The following is a 27,497-nucleotide window of genomic DNA, read 5'->3' on the forward strand; positions in this document are numbered from 1 at the left end:
ACAAGCCCACACTAGTCGGGAAGGCGAGGCTGGTTACATTGGCCCTGAAAGAAGTGGGCCAGCAACCTATACTGCCTGACCCTGCTCAGTGTTCTGGTGGGGACGTTCATTTGTTTGACTCACCCTCATCACAGTTTCATTGTAGGTGTCTTTGTGCTGTATACGTGGAATCTACGTTGAGTACTTAACCAGTTCCTAAGGGGTCTGTAGACAGAATTCAGGAAGTCTATGACATGATTGAGGGAAACAAATTAACATCTTTATTTTCACTAACCTCTGACGAAAATTTAGATTTCTGATTAGGACAAATAGGTAGGGTACCTTCCTTTGGAGAAGGAAATAAGGTGTCTAGGAAAACAACACAGTAATTATGAACATAGGCAACAAACCAGTAGCACTACCTGTGACTTTTCAACAATAGAAATCAGATGTTTTCATAGTACTTTAAAGTTATTGTAGATATTATTATTTGTTAAAGTCATTGAAATATTAATGCTCATCACTGCTTCAAAATTACCATAGTTATCAGATCCTATAGTGTATCTTCTTATTTAATACATTAATAAAGAATATATATTGCTATATCACATATTTTTTTCCTAAAAATATTTTGATAACTCTATTTTGTTATAATTTTTGTCCTTTATAACCCCATGTGTTTATTTTAGGAATCTCAGAACACAATTCCAAGAAAAGGTACATTGGCTTTACCAGACTGCCAGAGGGGTCCATGGCACAAAAAGGTTCTGAACCCCGTGTGGTGGAAAGCACTTGAGCTCCAGGCTTAAATCCTGCTCAGTCCCCTAGCTGTGTAACCTTAGAATAGTAACTTCTGAGCCTCAGTTTCATTATCTGCAAAATGGTTTAATAATAGTGATGATGTAGGTAAAGTAGGTGAAAATCTCAGTTAAGGAAAGGACTTATCCTTTTCCCTCTAGTTATATACTAAAAAGTGTGAGGCCTTGTTTAGAGTACTCTGCTTTTAAATTGATAAAGTAGAATCACTAAGAAATCACTTAAAATCCTCAAATCTGTTTTCTTTGCCTTTTGTTTTCTCTGTTAACAGCAGTGTTTTAAAATATAATAAACCTGTATTTAAATATACGTATTAAATATATAAAGTCAGGGGAAGTATCATATATACTAACATTTATACCATTTTAGTTGTTGCATTTTAAAATATTTTAGTCTCTCTTTTTCTGTTAAGGAAATAACATTGGATTCCCTACCCATTCTCTGCATGTAAGATAATATCTTTGTCAGCCTTTTTGTTTGATTGCTTTTGTGATGTGTAGAAATTCAGGTGTGGAGCAGCAGGGATGGTACTGCCAACTAGGCAGTTCTGGGACGTTCCTGGCAGGTGTTTTTTCCCTAGTCCATCACTTTTCCTTCTAATGAAAAATTTATTAGTAAAGTCCCAAAATTATTCTGTTTTATGTATTCATATAGTGCTAATTTTAGATAAGTATATACGTCACCAAAAAATCTAATTATATATAGAAAGTGCCTTTAAAATGATAGTTAAAAAGCAAAATGTAGTAGTTGATTGGAGATGTTAATGGTTATTTTTCCTTAATGTACCAGTAACTATTGTATGTTGTTGTGTAAAAACAAATGGTATAAATAGATGTTTAAGTATCAAAAAGATTTAAATATCAAGGAAAGCATTTTGTGCTAGATCAGATTGTAAGGCGTGTTAACGTCTGTTTTTAAAAACCTTTTGAAAGGAAAGTACATTAATTTGTTTTAATTTTGTCGACTACCCAATTTTCTTCACCCAACTTTTAAAAAAGAGGCAAATTGTAATGCTGCCCACAGCACGTTTGCTACCTAAATCTCTCTTAGCTACCTTCTGGATTTAATCTGCAGGACTGATGAGCAGAATTTGTGGCAGTAAACCTGGCCGTCCAGAAGTCAAGTTTCTTCTAGTTTTGTGAAGATGGACTTATTGGACTTGGTTAAACCATAACTGGCTGTTGAGAGCTTGAGATAGTCTAGTCTAGTCAGTGACATGATGAAAGACCAGGACATGTATTTTTTAATGGATTTTTTCAGCTCTATTGACGTATATTTGATGTGTCTATACTTAGATATACAAGGTGATTTAATATATGTATCCATTGTGAAATACCACAGTCAAGTTAATTCATACATCCATCACCTCACAGTTACTTTTTTTTTGTAGTGAGAACACTTAAGAACTACTCTCTTAGCAAATTTCAAGTATACAATACTCTACTGTATAGTAGTATTCACTGTAGTCGCCATGCTGAACAGTAGATCCCCAGAACTTGTTCATCTTCTAACTGAGAGTTTGTCCCCTTGACCAACATCTCCCCATTACCGCCACCCCACAGCCCCCCACAAAAGATATATTTATAATTATATATATAATTATGTCCAAATAATTCTGGACAGGGTGGCTATGAAAAATTTTAAAAGAGCAACGAAAAGGAACTTGGTATCTCAAATATCAAAATATATAGTAAATTTGCAATAATTAAAACAATGTACTGCAGGCATAAGAATCAATGCAACAGAATAAATAGCCCTGAAATACACAGAAAGACACACACACACACACACACACACACACACACACACACACACACACACACAAAGTTGGTGATCACTTGGAACACAGCAAACCAGTAGGGGAAGAAATGGATTATTCAGCAAACCACATACCAAAATACACTCCAGAGAAATAGAGAATTATGTGGGGTTTAAAAAAAATTTTTTTTTAATCTAGAAGAAAAAAATAGGTGACTATTTAACCAATACTGGGATGGGGACATATTTTGAAATGTAAGAGCAGTGGAAGAAACCACAAGTGAAAGAATTACTTTATTTCACCATGTTTCATTAAAGATATAATAGTTATGAGTGTGAGGAACTAAACCAAGAATACCACAAATAAATGGAGGGTTTACTAGAAAGGGATCTTGGATTAATTCACAGGGAAGGACAGTGATTGGGCTGGGCCTTCCCAAGGCTAAGACAGAGAAGCTACTCTAGAAGGACCAGGGATCTGAGCACTGGACCCGGGCTCAGTTACACAACCAATGTCTGCTTCTTTCTGGCTAGCTGTTCCACCCTGGACCAGCTATTCCAACCAAGGCCAGCAGGAGGGAGGACCCACTGCCTTCTCTGGACAGGAGCAAGTTCTCTGAGAAGAGAATGTGAGTTGGACAGAAAAGGGCTCAGAGCAGGGCAGGGATGATGCATGCCTAATATATGCAAATTTGAAACTCCTTAGAACAAAAAATACAGTAAACGTTTAAAAGATAAATACCACCCAGTTAAAAAAAAAAAATGCAACAAATATTACCCCCAAAATATTAAATATCTTTAACATAGAAAGGGGTTTTGTCAGATAATAAGGATATCCTGAACAATCCAGTTTTTCAAATGGGCAGAGGACATGAATAGACAGTTTGCAAAAAAAAAAAAAAAAAGAAAAGAAAAGAGTGTAGTGTACATGGAAAAAAAAGATTAACCTTATTAGTAGCAAAAAAAAAAAGCAGGAGAGCAGATTTAAGAAAACAATAAGATATATTTTTGGCTCTAGGAAATTGACATTTTTTTATGCCTTTTTTTTTTGGTGTTTTTAAAATCATGCTGTCAATTCTGGCAAGGGTAGAGTGGGCTAGACACTTATATCCTTCTGCTGAGAGTGTAAATTGTTACAGCCTTTCCGGATGAAAATATTTTAAGCCATGAAAATAGGTACTCATGTTCAAATTGATCAAATAATTCTTCGAAGAAAAAGGCTGTCAAAGATATGTATAAAGATAGCTATTGTAGCATTATGTATAATGGTAGAAATCTGGAAATAACCTAAATCCCCAATATTACCTAATGGTTACTTGATAGTTTATCCATATAATGAAATAAATGAAATAGTGTAAGCCATTAAAAATCATTTGTTCAAAGAATGTTATTTACATAATTCCAATTTTGTAGATAAACAGAAGAGAGAGAGAAAAACAGAAACAAAGAGATGTAAAACCAACAAAGAATTGTTAAGGCACTTGGTAGGGCAAGGTATTTATTTCCTACAATGAAAATGTTAACCTCTTTTCGGTCTCAGACATGGGCACACCGCAGAAGGATGTTATTATCAAGTCAGATGCACCCGACACCCTATTAGTGGAGAAGCATGCAGATTATATAGCATCCTATGGCTCAAAGAAAGATGATTACGAATACTGTCTGTCTGAATATTTGAGAATGAGTGGCATCTATACTGTAATGGATCTCATGGGACAGCTACATCGCATGAATAGAGAAGAAATTCTGACATTTATTAAGTCTTGTCAACACGAGTGTGGTGGAATAAGTGCTAGTATTGGACATGATCCTCATCTTTTGTACACTCTTAGTGCTGTCCAGATTCTTACTCTCTATGATAGTAGTAATGTTATTGATGTAAATAAAGTTGTGGAATATGTTCAGAGTCTACAGAAAGAAGATGGTTCTTTCGCTGGAGATATTTGGGGTCCCACTAAGCAGCTGGTCTAACTGGAGTTAATGGTCTGCTGGAAGTTCCAGCATGCACTGTGCTAGATACATCAGCGTACAGGAGTACTGGAACAGAGGGGGCCAGTCTAAAAGATAAGGGCTGAATGCAGTGCAGGCAGGAGAGTCCAGCTGCTTCATGGGATGTGAAAATCTACTTTTATATAATAGGGAGAAATCGACACAAGATTCTCCTTTTGTGCGGTGGCAACTTTGGCTCTATTGGGGAAGCTGGATGCTACTAATGTGGAAAAGGCAATCGAATTTGTTTTATCATGTATGAACTTTGATGGTGGATTTGGTTGCAGGCCAGGTTCTGAATCCCATGCTGGGCAGGATTCCTGGCTATTACTAGTCAGTTGCTTCGAGTAAATTCTGATTTACTTGGTTGGTGGCTTTGTGAACGACAGCTTCCATCAGGTGGACTCAATGGAAGGCCAGAGAAGTTACCAGATGTATGCTATTCTTAGTGGGTGTTGGCTTCCCTAAAGATAATTGGAAGGCTTCATTGGATTGACAGAGAGAAACTGCACAGTTTCATGTCAAGTAGCATGTCAAGATGAAGAAACGGGAGGATGCGGACAGGCCAGGAGATAGGGTAGATCCTTTTCATACTCTATTTGGAATTGCTGGATTGTCACTTTTGGGAGAAGAACAGATTAAACCTGTTAGCCCTGTTTTTTGCATGCCTGAAGAAATACTTCGGAGTGAATGTTCAGCCTGAGCTAGTGAGCTAGATTAGATCCCTTGATGCAAAAGTTGCTTAGCGTAATTTCACTGTTTTAACATTTCAGTATTTGAAGTGCTTAACAAACTTAATGGCTGCCATGTTAATATTTTGTACATGAATTGTGTTGATTTTAATAAATTATATAATTATACATATTGTAAATTAGAGACATTTATTGTATCTTCAGCTTTCCGTTTTCTTCTGGAATGCTGTTATTCTGAGCATTAATATTTTGTTTATGCTTCAATGTATTTATCTTGTTTGTCTCCATAACAGCAAACTGAGTTGAACTCTATTTAGCTGATGAAGTCTTGTGTTCTGATTTTCCCATGTACTCCCTTGATATGTTATAGATAACTATAGTTAATATAAATTGGTCTTTGTCAATGAGAATGTTAACTGATAAAGAATTGATGAACCCCATAGGAATTAAAAGATGAAAAAAAATAAATGGCTGAAATTTGGGAATATTTCAAAAAAAGAAAAGAAAATGTTACTTTGGTTATCAGAAAAACAACAGCAATGACGTATTTGATATTTGTATCAAAAGTAAAATAGACATTTTTATCATTTGGCCTAGAGAAGGGACATGCCTGTTCAGGAGAGTTGTTTCCATATATTCCTGGCATATTAGTTTAAAAGGATTAAATTAGTAAATCCATCTCTAAAGATCTAGGTCCATGCCTGATACTCATCATAGTACTTAGAAAATGTCCACTGTACATTCAGATCTCAAATCTCTATTCATACATGTGCAGAGAGCCCAAAGCCTGCTGTGTATATCTCCTTGATTCTTCATGCAATCTGGATGTGACTTTTCACAGGTACCAGGATGAAGGAAGATGTATTTTATTATTTTAGGTTAGGAAAGAACAGTTAGCTTTAAAAATAAATCCAAGAGAAATAAACTAATGCCATTTTTTTTCCTGAGAATGACTTCTGGATTTCTATTAATAATCCTAGGCTCAGTAGTTATTCCACAGTCTGTCTTTAAATAAATTTTTATTTTAAAAAACTATTGATAGTTTAGAATTCACAAAAATAACATCCTGCTGTTTATTCTTAAATCAAAAAAAGTCAGTGTCCGTTTACTGTTTGCCTAGCTCTGTGCTACACACTCTAAAGGCGCTATCTTATCCTCACAATTCTATGTTTATGGTTTTTACTCCTCTTTTCAGAAATAGAGGTTTCAAAGTCAAGTTAATAAGTGATGGCTTTGAACCTGTCTGCTTAACCGGGCTATCATGCGTCATTCATTCATTCATTTATTCACTCATCCAATGAATAAAACACATCAATTCAAGGAAGTCCGTGTATAGCAAAGATTTTTAACCTTTATGGTCCACTTCCTTTGTATCATAATTTATAAAATAAAATCTATGTATAATAAAAATTATGAACAGTCCCTTAATCATTTCTTGTAACTTAAATTGGCCTATAATAAATTCTTTAAATTGTGATGGTTGGGAATGGACACAAAAATTGAAGCTTTTTTATTGTTTACTATTAAATTCAAAAGTCTGTGTTATGTGTGTATGTCTAAGAACAACATAAACATTTTTTCTAACTCTGGAGACTGCAACCTCTAGCTAAAGAGTAGTCTTCTCCACCAACCCCCCACTCTCTATTATCCTGTTGTATTTTCTTCTTACTACTTCTCACTACCTGACTTGATATTATCCATGTGTTTGCTCATTTGCATTGCCCCTTGCTTCACTACAATGAAAGTTCTGTTAGGGGACCAGGTTTTTGTCTTTTTTTTTTTTTCCCGTGCTTGCTCAGAGCTACTCGGTTCCATTTATGCAGAATGAATGAATGAATAGATGGATGAATGAATTTCTCTGCCTCTATCTGCTATGTTGGAGCAGAGGACTCCCCCCACCCCCACCATTTTGAGGTTTCTAAGCTGTACCAGGGCTTTCCAGGAGATACCTGATGGGTGACTTTTCCCAACACTACCATGTGGTACCGCCGTTCCCCCTACCCCTCAGTCTGCTCTGACTTCCTGTGGGACCTGCTGCTGGAGCCCTAAACCCAGGAAGCCATCAGTGCCAGGCAAAGCCCCCATGAGCTGCTGCTGCTTCCTGCACCTACACAGCCCCTCAGGGCCCAAGCAGAGGGCACTGATGTCCACAGCCAGAGGCTGCTTCTTTCATTATGGAAGAATCCTCACCAAAGTCCACCATTTCGTGGAACTGTTCTGTGAGTCTTCTCTGCTGGTGTGGGAACGAGCGCACACACACTCACACCCACGTGCAGAGACACCTGTTACCTTCCTATCCCAAAGTTCTGGACCAGAGCTACCTTGTGCTCCTGAATTCTTTCAGGTTCTGGTGAAACCTCCCTTTCTATTTTTATCCCTAGGGCAGGGATTGGGACTAAGGGGAGAGATTATTGTGAGGCGGGGTGGGAGGCTTGACTCAATCAGAAGTCCTGAGTGAGGAAAAATTCATCACATCTCCACTTCAACACTGAGGCATTAGCTAACAAGCCTCCTGCAGGAGAAATAACTTCCCTGCAGGCCACATGGTACCTCCTGCAGATTGTCACTGTGTGGAACGGCCCGCTGACTCTCCAGGCCGTCTGGACACAATGGACCCCTGAGATGAACTCACTTTAGCCCCGGCTAGGATGGCTGCTAGAGGGTGATAAAGTTTAGCTGCTTCCTTTCTGCTTCATTTTGGACTGTACTCTAGAAAGATATGTAAGAAATGGTATTTCTTATTAGTAATTGCCTACTCCTTCACTCCCCAGCGCGCGCACACACACACACACACACACACACACACACACAGACATTCACAGTGTTCACCACAGTATATATTCTCACGGAGTTTTATTTGGCTTCTTGGACAAATAAACCAAGGCAGGTGAGAGCTGGATAAGCCGTGGGGTAGGTCAGCCACAGTGGTAGGATTTGAGTCTCCCGACCTAAGGAAAGGAACATGCAGTGCCTGTGGACAGGCATGACCTTGTTCCATGCATGCTTCTTGCAACTTAAAGCATATCCAGAAACCTGTTCTAACTTCCAGCGCAGAGTCACAGAGCCTCTGCTAGTAAAGGAGGCTTTGTTCTAAGAAGGCTGGTGCCTCTCGTGGATCTGGGCAGAGGAGAGGGCAGGGGCCTTCTGCCAGAGGCTAGGCCAACCCAAAGAAAGGGAATCGGGGGGCTACCCCCTAGTTATTTAAAGAAAACAAGAAAGAAGGAACCTTCCACCATCACCACCACTGTGACCACTGCTCACTGTTTTTTCAGGTTTGTGTACCCATATAATGCTTTTAACCAGAAAAGGCTATTATGTTTTATTTTGAAACAATTTAGTATGTTGAAGAAGATGAAGGAAGGGAAGACAGAACCAGCCTTAGAAATCCTGGAATAGTGACAAGGCCCAACAGGACCAGGCCTTTCCTATGGGGAAAAACCATACTCCACGCTTTGTAAAAACGTGGTCCTTACTATTAAGGAGGATGGCTATAATATTAGAAAGGAAGAGATGAATGGAAGACTGTCTTGGCTTAGAAAGTCTATTTCTTTTTTTTGTTCAACTGAGTCACTGTGATAAAAGTGGCCTGAGCATCACAAGATTTGCTAACCTTTTGTCATCTCCCCTCCCACTCTGTTCCCGAAAATGTTAGTGGTTTTTTTTTTTTTTCTATCAGCCTTTCTCTTGCTTCAAACAGTAGTTTCTCCTCATAGACAAACATTACATCAGTTTATGAATTATCACTGATTTTTTTTTTTTTGGCATGTATGTGAGCTGCCCTCTGCTCCCATCTTTGCACTATCCAATTGGAATTCTTAACCAAATGCCTTGGCCCCCTGACTCTCAAGAATATCAGTTTGGGGGTCATGAATTGATCTATTATTGTTCTTATAGTATTGAGTTAGCCTAAGAAGCCCCATTTGCAAACATCATTCCCATGCAGTTTTAATCTCCACTTAGGAAGTATTTAGATTAATTCTGGTGCTCATTGATTATATATTAGTTTGGATTATTTTAAAGTAATTTTGTTTTAACTTTAAAAAACCACCACCAGTAGCTTGGCAGTACTACCACAGAATGTTCTGAGTGAGGAACATTGTTTTCAATAACCCCACTGTGATTTGGGTACAGCCATTCACTCACGAAGTGGGGAATTGCAGTGGAACTTCACCAACGTGCAGTTGTCCTAAAAGGACATCAGGCTAAGCCCCTGTTTGTTAAACGAATTCAGGCATAGGTCTATATACAAAATCTAACACATGTCCTGCTTTACCCGCTTGGTTTTCAGAATGCTAAGAGCTAAGGGCCGCTGGCTGCAGTGCCCAGGTCCAGCTTTCTCAGGGCCAGGCCGTTCCAGCCCATTTCCTGTCTCCTCTTCCTTCCCTTCTCACTAATTCATTAGCAGTCATTAAAGTGGAAGCTTAGCTTACAGTTTTCACCTTAGCTTTCTGTTTTCCTCTTCAGCTACCACGTCACAGCTTCCCCAACACTCACCAATAAGAAACTTTCAGCACGTGTGTCGCAGAACACAGTCCTTAACGTTCATCAATAAATGATTTCTGTGGCCCTGCTTTGTGTGAATAATGACTGCTAATTTCACTCAGGCTCACCGAACATTTGATCTTGTCAAGGTGACAAGTTGTAGATTTTTTCTTTTATTTCCTGGGATAGCCACTAGGATTTTTTTTTTTTAACATCCATTTTCTATGCCAGGAATTCCAAAGTCAAAATATACAGAAGCATCTAGCAGGAAGACAGTCTGAGGTCAAATGTAACCATCTACTGCAGTACAGGGACCTCTCTCCAGTACCCCCAACACAGGGTCCTTTGGCGGCCAACTGCCACCCCTGTGAGGAGAGAAAACTCCCAATCACCAGGCTGTACACTCTGGTTGCTGTGTTGTCAGATGCTTTGTGTGAGCTGAGGCCAGGATCTTAAGCTCTCTGTTTCTTCATATGAAATGGTGACTGTAATAATAGCAGTTATTTCCTCACAGAATTGTTGAGTGTGTTAAATCAATTAACACACATAAAACCTGTGGACAGTGCCTGGCAAGAGCTAGTGCACAATCACTGCTTGTGGGTAATGCTGCCTCTGTAGGTGGAACCCTGGAGTAGCAGAGAGAGGAGGGGTGAGAGTCAGTCTGACTGGTGAGAGCTCAGACTCTGCCAGTACCTAGTTCTGTGAACATGCTTAATATTTTCTGAGCTTGGATTTCCTTCTGTGTAACATGTGGATAAGGAGTCCCTGGCATGTACTTGATGTAGCAGGCAGTCAGTCAAATGCCAAGTGCTTTAAAGGGTTAGCGAGAATTCATGTAAGTTGCCTGATACAGGGTAGAATACATTAAACAATCATGATCCGTCACATTTCCTGCTTAGTTGAAGAGGCCAAAAAAGAAGGTTCTGTTTGCTTTGCCTTAGGAGACAGTATAGCACTGTGCTTGTCACATTAGTGCCTAATAGATATTAGAGTATTTTGCTCAAAGGAGTAAATAAAGGAGAATAAAGATGAAATTGAAGAGTAATTCAGGTTTGGAGCTTCTAAGAACCGAAGAAAGGACGTGAAAGATTTTTGCAAACCTGTTACATTAACCTATTAGAATGTATAAGATTCTCTGATGTGTATAAGCTCAGAGTTTCTAGTAATATTTCTCTTCAATGATAGCAAAGCTACACTGGTTCATGCTAGCCAAAAGAAAAGGCAGATTAGAATACTTTTAAGGAAATTCAGGCTTTTTCCTTTCAAGTATTACAGTAACCCCCCCTTTCTGGAGAATCCAGCTGAAAGAGTCTTTGTTAGGTGTCTTTTCTGCAGGTAAAGGAGATCCTAGCTGGTGCAACCAACCTCTTCCCCACCATCAACTCCAGACACCCCAGACCAACAAGTCATGACCTCCAGAATCCTCAAATACAATGCTGTGATCCCTGGCTCACCACCTCTAAAAGGAGCCAGTCCCTGGCAAAGATGCCCCCGTGACATTAATTCTTCTCTTTACCTTGAATGAACTTTGATTGTAGATTAAAGAGATGGTGACTAAGGGCAGCTTTTACATTGCCTGTTTTAATGAATAAATGGGAATTATTTTTAATTAGTGCTTCAGTTGTCTCTGTAAACGATGCCCTCTGATTTGCTTAAGGGCCTTTTGAAAAACGTTTATTTCCTTAATTTTGTTAAGCATTGCTTGTTTGCAGTGCTATTTTTGTTCTCTGTGAGAAATCTTTTAAGTAGAGATCATTTCCAGCCTTTGTGAACTAATCCAATTTTAGTGGAGATCATCTTGACAAGAACATTTACCATATTTAGAATACACTGCCGGGCAGTGGGTTTGCCTAGTCCAAGGGGAGTCTACCAGTGCAGAACAAGAAGGCACTTTCATGTAATTCAGAGCTGGCTCCATCTCCCAACCCTCTGCTCTCCTCAAAGACACATGAGTGCACCCCCCAATTTCCATGGCTGCAGGGGTAGGGAGTGCAGATCCTCGGTAAACCTTGCCAAACCACCTTGAGCAGGGCTATACTATAGGCCCTTGGTCTGATAAGATGTTACCCAGGTGACAGCACACATTCAATGACAAGATGAAGCCACAGTTTGGCATTTTGGGATCAATAGATGTGTTAGTTATAGGACATAATCAGATCACTTGTCTTAGTCCCAATATCGTATTCAAAATGTTTTCTCTCCTAAATTCTTGAAATTGCTCCCTGAGAAGTACCTTTTGGTTCCAAAAGTCCGATGTTGCCTATTAATAGATATATTTTTAGGATGTTTTAAAATATGACACTTGGGTATTTCCCCCAGTTTCTTTTTTTAAAAAATCACCCTAGAATCAGTTTTCACCCACTAAAAGCCTTTTCGAGTTTTCTTTTTTTAGTCTATATTCCAGAATAGTAGCTTCAGAGTTGCCAACTGAAAAAGGACCTGTGTGTTGTGTATGCTGCTGGAAGCTATTTTCAAGCACAAACTAAATAGTTTTAAAATACTAGTACATGGAGTGTCTCACGTGGTTTTGTGTCTAGCAGGAAAAACCACTTGGCCTCAGTGCTCTAAAATCTGTCAGGTCTTCTGACCAGGAGCAGTAATTATCTTGAGAACCGAAAGGAAAAAAAATTACATTTGTCTTAGTAATTTCCAAGAAGGTAAATAAATGGTCCTTTTAGCAAAAGGGTGTTGGGCTGTTCACTGCCAACTTTAAACCGCAGTGATAGAGTAATAGCTCTCCCTGAACTGTAGGAATGCTCCCATCAACGTGGATAAACTCCATAGGAACTAGCCCACATTTCTGTCCATACAATTTGTCCATCAGCAAGTGTTCATTGGGTTCCTTTTGTCTAGCACTGCTCTAGCAGCTGCATAAAATATCAGAACAATTCATTTACTCCATAAGGGGGAGTGATGTGCTGGAGTTAATAGATAATTGTTATTCATTCAAAAAAATTTAAACATCCACTACTAGAATTATTTTGTGTAGAACTTGGCACAAGTCTAGAATAAATAATGTTTAGACCACAATTGAAAGTTCAGAGAAGGATATCTATCTATACATATGCTTAATTCCTAATTGTGTGGCCTTCGGGGGTGGTTCTGCATGCTCTTTGGCCTTTTATGTGTTTAATTAACTACATCACATTTTCTATTTTAGACCTGAGCTCATGTGGCCAAAATTGTATCAGTTCAGCTCAAGCACTGCTGTGCTTGCTAACCTTCCTAATCCTGTGTATTTCCTGCATCATGATTTATTTAACAAGTATTTAGCTCATTTAGCTTAATTGTGGAGCCAAGGTAGTTAGAACTAAGATTTCCTGATTTCTAGTGTTTTGGTTCCACTAATTTGATCTTGTGCTTCCTTTAGCTCACAGATTCCATTAACTACCCCAAGACACAAGTCTTTACACCATGCGTAATGCCCTAGAGACATTTCCACCTTCTTTTGGTTTAACACCTACATCTCATTATCTTTTAATTGAGTTCTTGGACATACAAATGGAAAAGAAAATAATGGGTGATTAATGCTTCTGCCATGAATAAGAGCTAACTGTACATATAAAGAATATAACTTATTTTAAAATTTCTTCTGCAGTGAAATATTGTGTTGGTTAACAGTTACCAGACTGAGGTTAAACAGACTTTTACAAGCCCATAGCACTACTGCCTGCAAATCTAAGAACACCAAATGGATGCAAACCCTAAACTTGTTCAGCAGCACCCCCTAGCATATATAATTTTAGGCTGTCAGTCTAGGAAGCAAATTCTAGTTCTCATGTCCTATCTAAAAAGTATATGTCTTTTATACATGTCTAGTTATATCGGCGCATTCTTCACATTATTCCTGAATTGAATGTCTGAAGGTAACTATAAACAGAGGATAGTGTAATCTAGTAGAATAATTTCTTGTGCAAATATTTTCAAAATGATTTTACTTTAACTGTGGCTGTCTTCTATTCATTGTCTCTGCTTTGGTTGGCTGATGGAAAGAGATTTTTGTTTTCTTTTGGAGTCAGTCATCTAGGAAAGAGGAAAAGCATAGCTGGGGGAGGTTCCTAAAGCAGATCGTGGAAATCCACAAGGTAGACGTAGTATGTTTAATTGCCTTTGGTAAGTGTTAAGAACACAGCCTCTGGAGCCAGACTCTCTGAGTTTTGTGATCTTGGGCAGGCTCCTTAACCACTCCATGACTTAGTTTCCTCCTGTGTAAAATGGGTTAATAGTAATAGTACCTGTCTCAGGGAGCTGCCACAGTTAATACAAACACTTTGGAAACCTAGCTTCTAATGAGTGCTCAGTGATGATCGACGGTCATTGTTATCATTATTTCACCATGAATGCTTGGATGTGGTCATGATCTACAGTTTGGGCCCTGACATCAGAAAGACCTGAGTTCAAACCCTCTGAGAGTCCTTGGGCAAGTTGCTGAAACTCAATTCATCACCTCTAAATGGGCATGATAATAACAACTACTTCATAGAGTTGTCGAATTAGACAACGTATGCAAGGTGCCTACGTTAGACTAGGTAGGACAGGTGGATCATAGCTGTTACCCATTATTTCCTTCTGAAATACTGATAAAGCAACAGTTAAAGAACTCTACAGAATAGCAATAATCCTCTATGACTAAGAACAGGAAAAAATATCAACATCCTGTAAGATGGAAAGCTAAGTCAGGAAACTGACTTAGCAAACCCAAGAAAGCCAGTTACACTGTAGAATGAACGAAAGGCTCAGGAATTGCTAGCAGAGATATCTCTGGAAATGGAGGGGAAAGTGGGGCTGAAAACAAGAGGATTCATTGAAAGTCAGTGTAAAAAGCAGACTCCCAGGTCCCCTTCTACATTCCTTCCAGCCGGGCACTATTGAGGGCTAGGATGCCAAAATGAAATCAGGGCTTTTAAGTGAAAGTCTGCATTCTGAATGCCAAGGTCCTTGGTTGTCTTCCCCTATCTGGCTCCCAGGGTGCTGGCAAGGAGGTTTAGACTCTCCAAGATGAGATGAGATGCGCCTTCTCTGGGATCCCTACCAGCCCAAGTAAATAGATCCAAGGACGCTGCCCTTGGAGGTTATTGAGCTAAAAAGCCCTGTCGTATCCCTGAAGCCCACAGTCCACATGCCCAGCCTGTGTGCACGGGGCTTCCAGTCGGCTGACTAGCGTCCCACACTTCACTGGGACAGAGTCAGGGATCCCAGACCACAGTCCCCCGCGGGTACATCATAGTGGGGTGTACATGAGGCAGATCATTTGCTCGTGCCATTCAGGCCTCTTAGGTATGTTTGTTTAGGTTTTAGGATCCATTCATTGCTTCAATCCTAGCATGTTGCAAGCGTACCCCTGGATTTGTCCTCAGGTATACCTCATACCTAGCTGGCACTCAGTGACTGTCAGCTGGCATCGTTACGCATTCAGCCATCACAGGACAGAGCAAGTCACCTTCCACTTGTTTCACCTACTTCCAGAGTTAGAAGATATGATTTGAACATTCACCTGCTTTTATAACTCTGCCACTTGTGGAAGTTCCACAGCAGAGAGGAAGAAACCCTGGATTAAAGGACAGGTTTTTAATTCTGCCACTAATATTATGACCTTCACGCAATCCTCTGATCTCTCTAGACCATGGTTGCCACCAATGTAAAGGGGACAGATTAGACCACCTTTAGACACGGCTTCCTTGCTCCCAAATACCCCACAGTATCAGGCCAAAAAGTGTTTCAGAACAAGTCTTTGAGGCTGACCTGGTTACTTTTCAGAAGTGTACATGCATACTACTATAATTATAAAAAAATGTATCTGTAGTAATAAATAACTTTAAATCATGAAGATAAAAAGTAATAAAAAATGATCCAATATCTACCATGTTCCAGATGCTTGCATTATCATATTTAATCTCATTTCATGGAACACTAGTGCTTTATGAAAGACATTCTGTTACCCCATTTTGCAGAGAAAGTAACTGAGGCTCTAAGAATTTTTACGTACAAAATTTACAGACAGTACGTGGCACAGTCTGGATTTTGAAGATATGGCCACATCTAGAGGCCCAGTTCTCCAAACCTCACCATGCGCCTCTTTTCTGAACTCTGGTGCTTCCCCAGTAAGATCATTACACTCATTCTAGTTCCCTCTCAACTGCTGTCAGTTTTTAGTCTGGCTTTATTGCCTTTCCCTGGAAAGTTATATGTTTCCCCCTAAAGTTGATTGGCATTGGAATCATAAACAAACCAAGACCTACAGGCCTTTCACAAAGTTAGTTTGCTCTCAGGGCTTCCCTGGTGGCGCAGTGGTTGAGAGTCCACCTGCCGATGCAGGGGACATGGGTTCGTGCCCCTGTCCGGGAAGATCCCACATGCCGCCGAGTGGCTGGGCCCGTGAGCCATGGCCGCTGAGCCTGCGCGTCCGGAGCCTGTGCTCTGCAGCAGGAGAGGCCACAGGAGTGAGAGGCCCGTGTACCGCAAAAAAAACCCAAAAAAAACAAAAAAAGTTAGTTTGCTCTGAGTTCTCAAAGTCCAAGGGCATTTAAAATGTTCTGCCTGTGTGTGGGACTTCCCTGGTGGTCCAGTGGTTAAGACTCCTCACTTCCACGGCAGGGGGCGCAGATTTGATCCCTGGTCATCGGGGAACTAAGATCCCACAAGCTGCACTGTGTGGCCAAAGAAAAAATGTTCTGCACGTGTGAAATAACACATGATAAAATTTCTGCATAGCTGAACTTCTATAGGATGTGTAGTTTTTCCCAGTGCAGCCAAACTGGCAGATTCATTGTTTTTCAGTGGATTATGTGACATACCAGTTGCCCTTTGAGATTTCAGACTATATAAACGTACAAGGAAATATTTTAACAGATCTTGGTACATAAATCTGTTTTCTGTTTAATGTTGATTTTGAAGTGTTTAAAATAAGGAGAGAACATAAAATAGATTTGATGAAGCAAACAGGAAAATCTTTTAAAGAAGTTTGGGGGCAGCTGGAGGTGAGAACTCCCTCCAAACTTGGCTGTGCATTTTTTTCAATTGGGTAAAATATACTTAAAGTTAGCTATTTTAACTATTTTTAAGTGGACAGTTCAGTGGCATTAAATGCACTCACATTTTTGTGCAACCATCACCATCATCTATTTCCAGAACTTTTTTCATCTCGCAAAACCGAAACTCTGTACCTGTTAAACACTTAACTCCCCATTCTCCCCTCCCCCTAGCCCCTGGCAACAACCCTGTGCTTTCTGTCTCCATGAATTTGACTACTCTAGTTTGCTGTGCATTTTGTAGGTCTTACGTGGCATGACCAGTATTATAATTAAGAGAGTAACAGCTGACATGTGTTGGTACCCAAAAGGTTTATGGTGAAAATATTTCAAAGGTATTTAGAGTGAAATGACATATGTTAAGCTCTTTATCCTTCTTTGAAATAAGTAATGAACTATTTGTTTTTAAACTCCTGAGGTTCTTATAGCTCAGCTTCTTAAAAGTGATGATGCCCATGTGCTCAGACAGGTGTTATCCCTTGCTCTTTTCGCCCATGGGGCCCCAACCACAATTTTAGTGAAAACTACAATGAAAGCACCATTCCTTCTTCCCTTTGGTCCTCCCAGCCCCATGCCCCCGCTCCAAAGTTCATTCCCGAGATCCTCCTGCCTTTTCAGGGCCCAGCCTCATATTCTGAGTGGGATTAATGTTGTGAAACAGTGTAGCACGCAAACAAAGGAGGACAAATGTTCATTCATTCTTTCCTAAAACAGATCTTTATTGAACACCTACCACTGTCGCTTACTGCATGCAAGGATAGACAAGACACTAGCAAGGGGCTTACATTCTATTAGGTTGAAGCATTTAGAACTCGTGTGGTAAGAAGAGAGAGATGTGTGAACAGGTAAGCCAAGGCGCCATCACAGAAGTCTGTGCCAGCAACACTGAGAGAGGAAGTGCTTCCACCCAGAAGGGTGAGGGTGTCGTCATGGTGTTTTGTTTGGCCTTTTGGCCTTTCTTCACAAGGCTGTTGCAGTATACCATGCAACTTGACTTGCTTCTGCAGCTCCTGTTCATGGTCTCCAGATAGATTTGGAGTTGTCTGGAAGACACAGAAGCAGAAGACTAGGTGGTGGTTCATTCATTTGGACAGGGAAGCAGCAGTTCCCACTGCCACTTGTCTCGCATTTCCATCCTCCTCAGTCATTGAATGGAAGTGTAAGAATTTTCTAGAGCAGGGTTGAATGTCCTATTGTACGTGCATTAGCTAAATTCTGTCATTTGCCTCACATTTCGTTGGAGACTGACCTTTTCTTTAGAAGGTTAAACAGAGAACACTAATTCATATCCAGGTTAAAGTGTTCTCTCAAAGCAAATTCCTGAATAGACAGCTGCCTGATTTGGGGGAGGGCAAGTAGAGCTTTCTACAAGACATAATGATGATAGAAACGGGTCTTGCTTAGGTGGTAATTGGAGATTGGGACCCAAGATGACAGAACAGGGAGATAGGGGTGGAGAAGGATCTCACTGCCATCAGTGCAGGAAGAGGTGGTATGCTGTGGAGAAGGCCATGGCATTGTCCTAGGAAAGCCAAGAATTTAGGTCCTCTTAACCCAATTTTTTAAAAGTAGCATGATGACACGCCAGTCTGGTCCATCTAAAACATTCCACTGGATTGGAGTTTCCTCTTGACCACATATAAAGTGTATTTATTTTAGGGGGGAAATACACACACATACACACACATGCATACACACACACAGTGCTGGTAAACCAGGTCTCTGGGTGAAAAAAGTCCTGATTTATACCATTTGTGAATTTCCATAGTGTAAATACACCCACAAAGGCTGATTTCAAACCACCAGCAGTTCACTCACAGAATTCCTGAATATTTAACAGTTGGCACTCCCTAGTAAGAGCCAGCTCCAGCATACCACTGGATGTGTGTATTATGTGCGTAAATAACCATTTTTAAAAATTTAAGTTTGAGTGCCTTTGGACAGACACTCACTGATGACTGTTCTTACCAGTTGTACCTGCTCCCTCTGTTCCCTCTTGTTTACTCAAGGCCTCCATCCCCTCTCGTTACTGGCCTGGCCTTGACTTGCTTTGGTCTGGGAGGTGCAGGTGCTGTTTCTCAGTCATGGCCATGGGAGGACTGCCAAGGTTCTTGCCTGTGTCTTTAAAATTGTATGTGCCTTCCAGGCCTGTGTCTCATCTTTAGGTATTAGAACATAAAGGGGAAGTTTGAGGTTGCGTGAGCTTCGCTTACTCCCACCTTCTTTAATTCATATAGATTTGGCTTTTTTAAGAATGTGAAATACTTATTGAAAGATGTATACGCGGAGTTCTTATCCCCTTTCAGCCAATAACACTCTGACCTTGGGCAACTTATAAAATATCGGTTCACATTTGAGATTTTATGTCAGTATCCCATAAAGTCTTTAATGCAGGAAACCTTGGATTTTGGTCAAAGATATCCTTTAAATCGCCTTCACGTGGTATTTCCACAGTGCTGTGGTATATGCCAGGGTACAAACAGGGTTGTTTTGTTTTTTAAATTATCCTTCAGAAAAGTGATGCCACCTTGTGTTTGAGTCACATGGTACAGGGCTCTCGTTGTTTTAAAAGTGAAGTTTGAGAGAGACATATTAGCCTAAAACACTTGACTTTATTAGTTAGGAATCACTTTAGATGCTTTTAGAGATCTTCTGACAGAATCAGTTTTGCTTCTAGGTGAGAAAAAAATCACTGTGTCACTGTAAACAACCTTTTAACAGTGATTTTGAAAGAACCATGCGGTAAGTGGTGAACAATGTGGAGATCACCACTCCTAAATGTTTATTTATGGCTTGGAATTAAATTTCCAAGGCAACAGCGTACAAAAATTCAAAATGCATTTTATTTCAAACAAATTAGAAGTGAAGATGGAAACATTAGAAGACTCAAAAAGTTAGTGACTCTGATTGTGAAAACACAAATGTCCGATGCACCTGAAAAGTTTAAATCCTGAGATATTAGTGTGAAAAAAGTAGTATTTCTAAATTAATATGATTTTTTACACAGTATGTGATTTTAAATATATATGTGTAGCCGAATTAATAAATTATATATTACAAGTAGTCACCTGAAGGTTCCAACCACATACCTAAAAGATTATAAATTTAAGCTTCCAAGACACATTTCTGAGGATATTTTATTTGGAAGAACAGGGATCACCTTGTATTTAGGCCTGTGTTGTTCATTAAAGCTCTTAAACATGTATTTTAACATATTTTTCTCCCGTTGCCAGTTACCTTTTTTCCCCTAATACTCAGATAGGGAAAGATTTTCACCTAAATAAGAGACTAAGAATGAGGGAACAAGCGAACTGGCTCTTAAGACTTATTTGTGGGACTTCCCTGGTGGTCCAGTGGTTAAGACTCTGCGCTTCCACTGCAAGGGGGGTGAGTTCGATTCCTGGTTGAGGAACTAAGATCCCGCATGCAGCACGGCCAAAAAAAAAAAAAAAAAAATTTTTTTTTCTTTAAAAAGACTTATTTGCCTAGGAGGATCTAGAGAGTAAGAAGAATGGAGAAAATAGATCGAACACTCAGAAACCATTTTACATAAGGTAGACTTAGTAAACTAAGGCTTATTGCACCATTAATAAACCCTAATTTGAAAGCCTCATAATAAAAGAACCTCAGAGAGATAAATGACAGCAGCTGGGGACATAGGTCACTTGTTCTTACCTTTTCTCCCCAGCTTGGTGGCAGGCTGCCGAAGGGGGCCCAGTCCCATCATGGTCCCACATCAATAGCAAGTTCTCGGCTCTGATGTTTGATGGGAATGGACACCCAAGTTGAGGGAAAATGTGGAGAAGGATCAAAATGAGAGCTTCTCTAGAAAGCTTCCGAAAGACTGAGAAGATAAGCAAATAAAGACAGTCATGGTCAAACACACTCCTTGTTAAAGCATCTCAGGATCAATTCTATTTGTGACATTTAGAATGAAGATATTTCTAGCGGCACATTTCTCCAAAAGGAAAAAAAAAAAAAAGGATGTGCTTATTACTCTTTATTGCCCTAAGTACCATATTTCAATTTTAAAGAGCTTTTTCAATCCGGATGCTAGCTGCGACCAATCATTCTTTTCCTAGCTCTGGGCTAAAAGTACATCAATTAATGGAACAACACCAGCTTTGATTATTGACTGTCAAGTCTGTGTATAAAAATCTAGTGACTGTGTCCACATTGTAAAATAATCGTACCATGGCAGAACTAATGCTTGTAGTAGCAAGACAGCTGGGGGTACTATTGAAACAACGACTTCCCCTCATTTCCTCTGACTTCTGGTGGAAAGAGGTTACAGAAGGGTAAAGGAGAGAGTGTACGGGCTGGGAGCTAAATTTAGAATTAGCCAGGATTTATCATAGAGGTGAAGGAAGAGATAATAAATGAAAAAAAGAAATCAGTTCTTTTCCACCAATCAGAAACTTAAAACATCTGTATGTGAAAACATAAAAAGATTTTTTTAAGCATACTTTAAAAAAGTCATAAAGGCCAAAACAGTGAGAGGCCTGCGTACCACAAAAAACAAACAAAAAAAAGTCATAATACATGCAACAGAGAATTTCTATATTTTATAAATACGTATAGTAATAGAAAAGAAATTCATACAAAGAGTTCATAGGCAGAGGAGTAAAAGATGTTGTGGTCTGTATTGCTTCTCTTCCCCCAGCAAGCCCCCTGACTCCTGCTAAGAGACCCCACCCCACTTTCCTAGTGGTCGGCACCTGATGAAAGGCAGGCTCAGCAGTGTTTCCTTGGAATCTTTGTAACTGGAGCTAACACGGGTCCCTCTTGCATGTTGGGTCACAGAGTTGGAAGGATTGAATCTGGGGTTGCCATAGGGTCTTTCTTTTTTTTTTTTTTGTGGTACGCGGGCCTCTCACTGTTGTGGCCTCTCCCGTTGCGGAGCACAGGCTCCGGACGTGCAGGCTCAGCGGCCATGGCTCATGGGCCCAGCCGCTCCGTGGCATGTGGGATCTTCCCAGACCGGGGCACGAACCCGTGTCCCCTGCATCGGCAGGCGGACTCTCAACCACTGTGCCACCAGGGAAGCCCGGGTCTTTCTTTTAATTTTTATTGGAGTATAGTTGATTTACAGTGCTGTGTTAGTTTCTGCCATAGAGCAGAGTGAATCAGGTATACATATACATAGATCTACTCTTTTTAAGATTCTTTTCTCATATAGGTCATTACAGAGTGCCATAGGGTCTTGAAAAATGAAACCAAGGTGATAAGCAAAGATGAGAGCCAGGGAGAGAGGGAGCATTGCTTGACCACCTAGATCCCTTTTGGTCTGAGGTCAGATTCACCCCTGTGAAGTAAGCCGGTAAATTCTGGGCCTTCAGACAGGTGTTCTGTCAGTCTGTAGTATTTCTCTGCCATCCGTCTGATACAGATGTGACCCCACTCTCATCTGCCTTTGCTCCTACATGAATGTTGCTTAGGATCCACATGGATAGACTACGTGTAATAAGTAAAGGATTTATCTAAAAAATAATTGCATTCTAATATACCCATTCAGAGAGACAGCATTGTCTCCTAATTTATTCTGATTCTTTAGGACATCTAGGAACAGGCCCTCAAGCTTCCGTTTCATTCCCTTCTAGAAAAATGCACCACTGCCCAGACCATTTCTGCGTTAACAGACGTGTCAGCTTTCCGTTGCTTGCCCAAAAAGATATCTTTACTTGAAATGTCAGCCCACCCATTATGCATTTGTAGCAAGAAAGTAAAAGCACTTGTTTATATCCATATTTCACCCTTTTAATCAGTAACCCTAAACCTCCTTTATTTCCCATTTAGTCACCACCATTTCCTGCTGTCAGCTAAGCCAAAAATCTGGCTGTCATCTTTCACTATACTTTTCCTCTTCCATCTCCTGTGTACACTCAATTAACCTCAAGTCTTTTCTATTCTCATATTATCATTTTGCATTTGGAGTTTTTTCTCAGATATTTGCAGTTGCTCCCTGAGGGCAGGGATCTCATTGGTCTTTTCTTGTTGTTACCCTCAAAGCCTAGCAAGGTGCCTAGTACATAGTGGACACTCAGTAATTTTCTTGATAACTCTCAAATCTGTTCCCTTGTCTCTAATTCCCAGAGTAATTAGCTATCTTATCAACACTAGCATTTGGTATGCACTAGCTAGCTAGCATTTGGTATGCACTTCCTATATAGCAGGCAACCCAGTGAAGTAGGTACAACTTTTATCCCCATTTCATAGGTGAGGAAACTGAAGCACAGAGGTTACATAATCTGCTCAAGGTGACACAAGTAGAAAGTGAAGAGGAAGTCTGACTGCAGAACCCATACTCTTGTTATCTGCTGTGCTGTCCCCTCTTGTCTTGCTAGCTTGACAGCTTCCTGACCAGCTCTCTGATCCCATCTTTTTTTCAATGGAGTATAGTTGATTTACAATATTATATTAGTTTCAGGTGTATGACATAGTGATTCAATATTTTTATAGATTATACTCCACGTAAAGCTATTATAAAATATCGGCTATATTCCCTGTGCTGTACATTATACCCTTGTATCTTATTTTACACCTAGTAGTTTGTACCTCTTAATCCTCTTCCCCTATTTTCCCCCACCCCCCGAGCCCTCTCTGATTCCATCTTTAAAACACACTTCTGACGTGACAGAAGCTTCATAAACTCCTGCAGTAGTTCCACCTCATGTCAAAGGAAAATCTAAATGCCCAACATGAACCATTCATGGGCCAGCCTCCCCATTTCAGATAGTGAGATAGTGAGGTGCCCACCTCACCACCCTATCTTTCACACAGCTTACTGGCACCCCATGCTCTCTGTGGATCTACCGGGCTCCATACAACTATACATGCCTGGTTCTCTTCTCTCCCTACCAGGTATACATTCTTCAAGACCCAATCCTGCCTTTCCGTCTGCAGGAAGCTTCCCCGATCTCCTCCTCTGGGTTGTGTCATTGCAAGTGCTTCCACCATGCATACTTGTATCTTCTTTTTAACTTCTATTTTTTTAAATGTCTGTTCACTTTGTTTTTAGTAGGTGAAGATCATACCTTTGATTCCCTAGTACAGCCTGGCACATAGGTACCATTAAATAGTGATTTAGTGAAGAATGGGCCATTGGGTTTCTCTACTATAGTTTTCTACTAGTATTTTTTAATGTATGTTTCTATCCCTGTTTGACTTTTCATTGTGAGCCATGAACCTGGGTTTTGATATTTGTTTGGCCTGAGATGACTGACTGAGTTTTGCAGATGTGACAGGCTGAATAATGACCCCCCCCACACCTCCCAATTTGGCCACGCCCTAATCCCTGGAACCTGTGAATATGTTCCCCTACATGGGAAAAGGAACTTTGATAAAACTAAGGATCTTGACCTGAAGAGATTATCCTGGATTATCCCAAGGATCCTTACAAGAGGGATGCAGGAGGATAAGCATTAGAAAAAGAAGATATAAGGATGGAAGCAGAGATCAGAGAAGAGAGGTGCTAAAGCTGCTGACTTTGAAAATGGATCAAGGAGCCATGAGTCAAGGTAAGCAGCCTCTAGAAGCTGGAAAGCAAATACTCTCCTAGAGCCTCCAGAAGGAAGAAAGACTTGAACACCGATTTTAGACTTTTGACCTCCAAATTTATGTTTTAATCTAAAAGTCTGTGGTAATTTGTTAAACAGCGGTAGGAAACCAATATAGATTTTGTTACCTTGAAACATGGCAGTGCTATAATAAATACCTAAAAATGTGGAAGTGACTATGAAATTGGGTAGTGGACAGAGACTAGAAGAATTTTAAAGAGCATAATAGAAAAAGCTGAGATTGCACGGAACAGCTAGTAGAAATATGGTTATTCAAGAATCTGCTGCAGGGCTTCCCTGGTGGCGCAGTGGTTGAGAGTCCGCCTGCCGATGCAGGGGACACAGGTTCGTGCCCCGGTCTGGGAAGATCCCACATGCCACGGAGCGTCTGGGCCCGTGAGCCATGGCCACTGGGCCTGTGCGTCCGGAGCCTGTGCTCTGCAACGGGAGAGGCCACAGCAGTGAGAGGCCTGCGTACCACAAAAAAAAAAAAAAAAGAAAAGAAAAGAAAAGAATCTGCTAGTGAGGGTTCAGAAGGAAATAAGGAAGATGTTATTTGAAACTGGAGAAAAGGGGACCACTGTCATATACTAGCAAAAAGCTTAGCTGAATTGTGTCCTACAGCATTGTGGCAAGCAGAATTTATAAACAGTGAACTTGATTATTTAGCTAAGATTTCCAAGCAGAGTGTTCAACTCACAGCCTAGTTTCTTCTTGCTGCTTATAGTAAAATGCAAAAGAAAAGAGATAAATTGAGGGAAGAGCTGTTCCTTAATCAAAAAGGACTTGATGATTTGGGAAATTCTCAGCCTACCCAGATTGCGAAAGACACTAAAGCTAAGAGATTCACTCTCTGGAAAGAAAACCAAGAGTGCAGCTGAACAATATGTTGCTAGTTTCTGGAAAGGATTAAAAAGTCAGAGCATTTAATCACACAGATGTCTCTTTGAATAGAGTAGGCATGTGATTTAGGCATGAATTCCCTCAGCCATCTCAGCAGAAGCCAGGAATAGAGATAGGATTATTCAGGAAAGATCTGTGGAGGAACATCCTGTGCTATGGAGTGAATAACCGTGGCATACACAGGAGACCCATGAGGATCTCAAGGAAGTTATACCAACAGAAATACTGCTTCTTTGAACTGAAAAGAACAGAGAGAGGGTGAAATGAAAGAAGGTTGTTGCACTCCCAAACTTCTGTAGGCAGGAAACAATCTGATAAAACAACTCAGCTGCAAACCTGTGCTACCCTTCAAGAAAAAGGAAGAAAGACTACAAAGATGGAGCCACAGACCCAGAGGGCAGAGTCTTAAACCACAGGGGATTATTCCAAGGCCTTGAAACCTGATGAAGTTCGCACAGTTGGATTTTGACATTGCTTGGGACTGATGACTCCCTTTTCCCTTCCATTTTCTTCCTTTTTGAATAGGACCGCCTGTAGCTGTAACTTTATGTCTGTCCCACCACGTATTTTATGATCAGATATCTTGTTCTGAGTTCCACAGGTTCACAGATGGAAAGGAATTCTGCCCTAGGATAGATTATACCCAGAGTCTCATCCATATATAATTTAGATCATTTAGGTAATGAGATAATTACATAATGGGTCTTTTAAGCTGATGAAATTTAAGTAAGACTTGAGACTTGAGTTGATACTGTAATGGGCTGAGACTTAGGTACCTAAGGATGGAGTGAATGTATTTTGCATATGGGATGGGTGTGAATCTTTGGAGCCACGGGGAACAGTGGTAGGCTGCATAATTCCTCCCCACAAAGATGTCTGCATCCTAATCCATGGAACCTGTAAATATATTACCTTCATGGGAAAAGAGATTAAGGATCTTGACCTGTAAAAATTATTTTGAATTATTTGAGTAGGCCCAATATAATCACAAGGATCCTTATAAGAGTAACGCAGGAGAGCTTCCCTGGTGGCGCAGTGGTTGAGAGTACGCCTGCCGATGCAGGGGATGCGGGTTCGTGCCCCGGTCCGGGAAGATCCCACGTGCCGCGGAGCGGCTGGGCCCGTGAGCCATGGCCGCTGAGCCTGCGCGTCCGGAGCCTGTGCTCTGCAACGGGAGAGGCCACAGCAGTGAGAGGCCCGCGTACCGCAAAAAAAAAAAAAGAGTAAGGCAGGAGTGTCAGAGTTAGAAAAAGAAGGTGTAAGAAGCAGAGGTCATAGAGGAGAGACGATGCTTCACTGCTGCTTTGAAGATGGAGGAAGGGACCATGAGCCCAGGAATGTAGGTGAAGTCGAGGAGCTGGAAGAGGAAAGGAAACAGGTTGTTTCCTAGAGCCTCAGAAGGAAGGCAGCTCTGTGAAATGTTTTTAGACTCTTGCCCTCCAGAAATGTAAGATCATAAATTTGTGCTCTTTTAAGCCACTAAATTTGTGTCCATTTTCTATAGCAGCAATAGGAAGTTAATACACCAGGTTTTCTGGGCACTGACATATTTGGAATTAAAGAGAGTTGTGGGTATGTCCAGAGATCAGGAAGGCTGGAGTCTGATTTTTGGCTGGCTTAGCACAGTGAATGCAAGAAAAAAGATCATGCCTGTAGGAAAAACTGGATCATTTAAAGTTTTTGCTTTTAGCTTTGACATTTACAGTTTCTCAACTTAGGAAAACCTGCAAGATTTTGGTTTACCACAGGAAAAGGTTAGGAATTCTGCACAAATGATGGCTTTTTATTTGTTAAAATATTAAAGGTGTGATGGATGATACAGTTCTTTGTTCTAAAATTTTGTTAACTTTGATTTTGATTTTTCTGCCTATGTTTTTACCTACCAGAAAAATCTAGCATAAATCATGCTTATTTTGGGCTAGTCAGCTCTTAAATGCAATCTTTTAGGGACCATAATCCATGGATAGTTGGATTCTTAAAATCTTTGTTCTTCTTCTTATGGATCACAATGATTATGATTCACGTTCCTGTGTGTTTTGTTTTATTTGATGGGTGGAGAGGAGAAGTGAAAAATGGAAAAATCAAGAGATGTGTAGGTGTGGGTGTCGGTGCAGTTTTCCGAGTGGGGAATAAACCACAGAGTTCTGTCTCCATTCTGTCTTACTGTGTCTAGGTGGCATTTAACATAATTTTTTAATGTCAACTAACCAACTAGTTTCAGCTTTGTTTTGAAATCTAAACTCTGCATGGCATTTTGGCCCTTTCAGTAATTTCAAGAACTTTCAATAATTGTT

At 40.3% G+C, this 27,497-nt stretch overlaps 1 protein-coding gene and 1 pseudogene across 1 annotated transcript in view; both read left to right on the forward strand.

Annotated features, from left to right (window-relative positions):
- Positions 1–27,497, forward strand: part of CUNH1orf21 (chromosome unknown C1orf21 homolog) — a 222,227-nt gene that overhangs the window by 158,466 nt on the left and 36,264 nt on the right. The gene's annotated exons all lie outside the window — the stretch shown is intronic.
- Positions 4,095–5,258, forward strand: LOC112405705 (geranylgeranyl transferase type-2 subunit beta-like; annotated as a pseudogene).

Source organism: Neophocaena asiaeorientalis, unplaced genomic scaffold (genome assembly GCF_003031525.2).
Source record: "Neophocaena asiaeorientalis asiaeorientalis breed wild unplaced genomic scaffold, Neophocaena_asiaeorientalis_V1.1 scaffold415, whole genome shotgun sequence".
NCBI classification, from domain to species: Eukaryota; Metazoa; Chordata; class Mammalia; order Artiodactyla; family Phocoenidae; genus Neophocaena; species Neophocaena asiaeorientalis.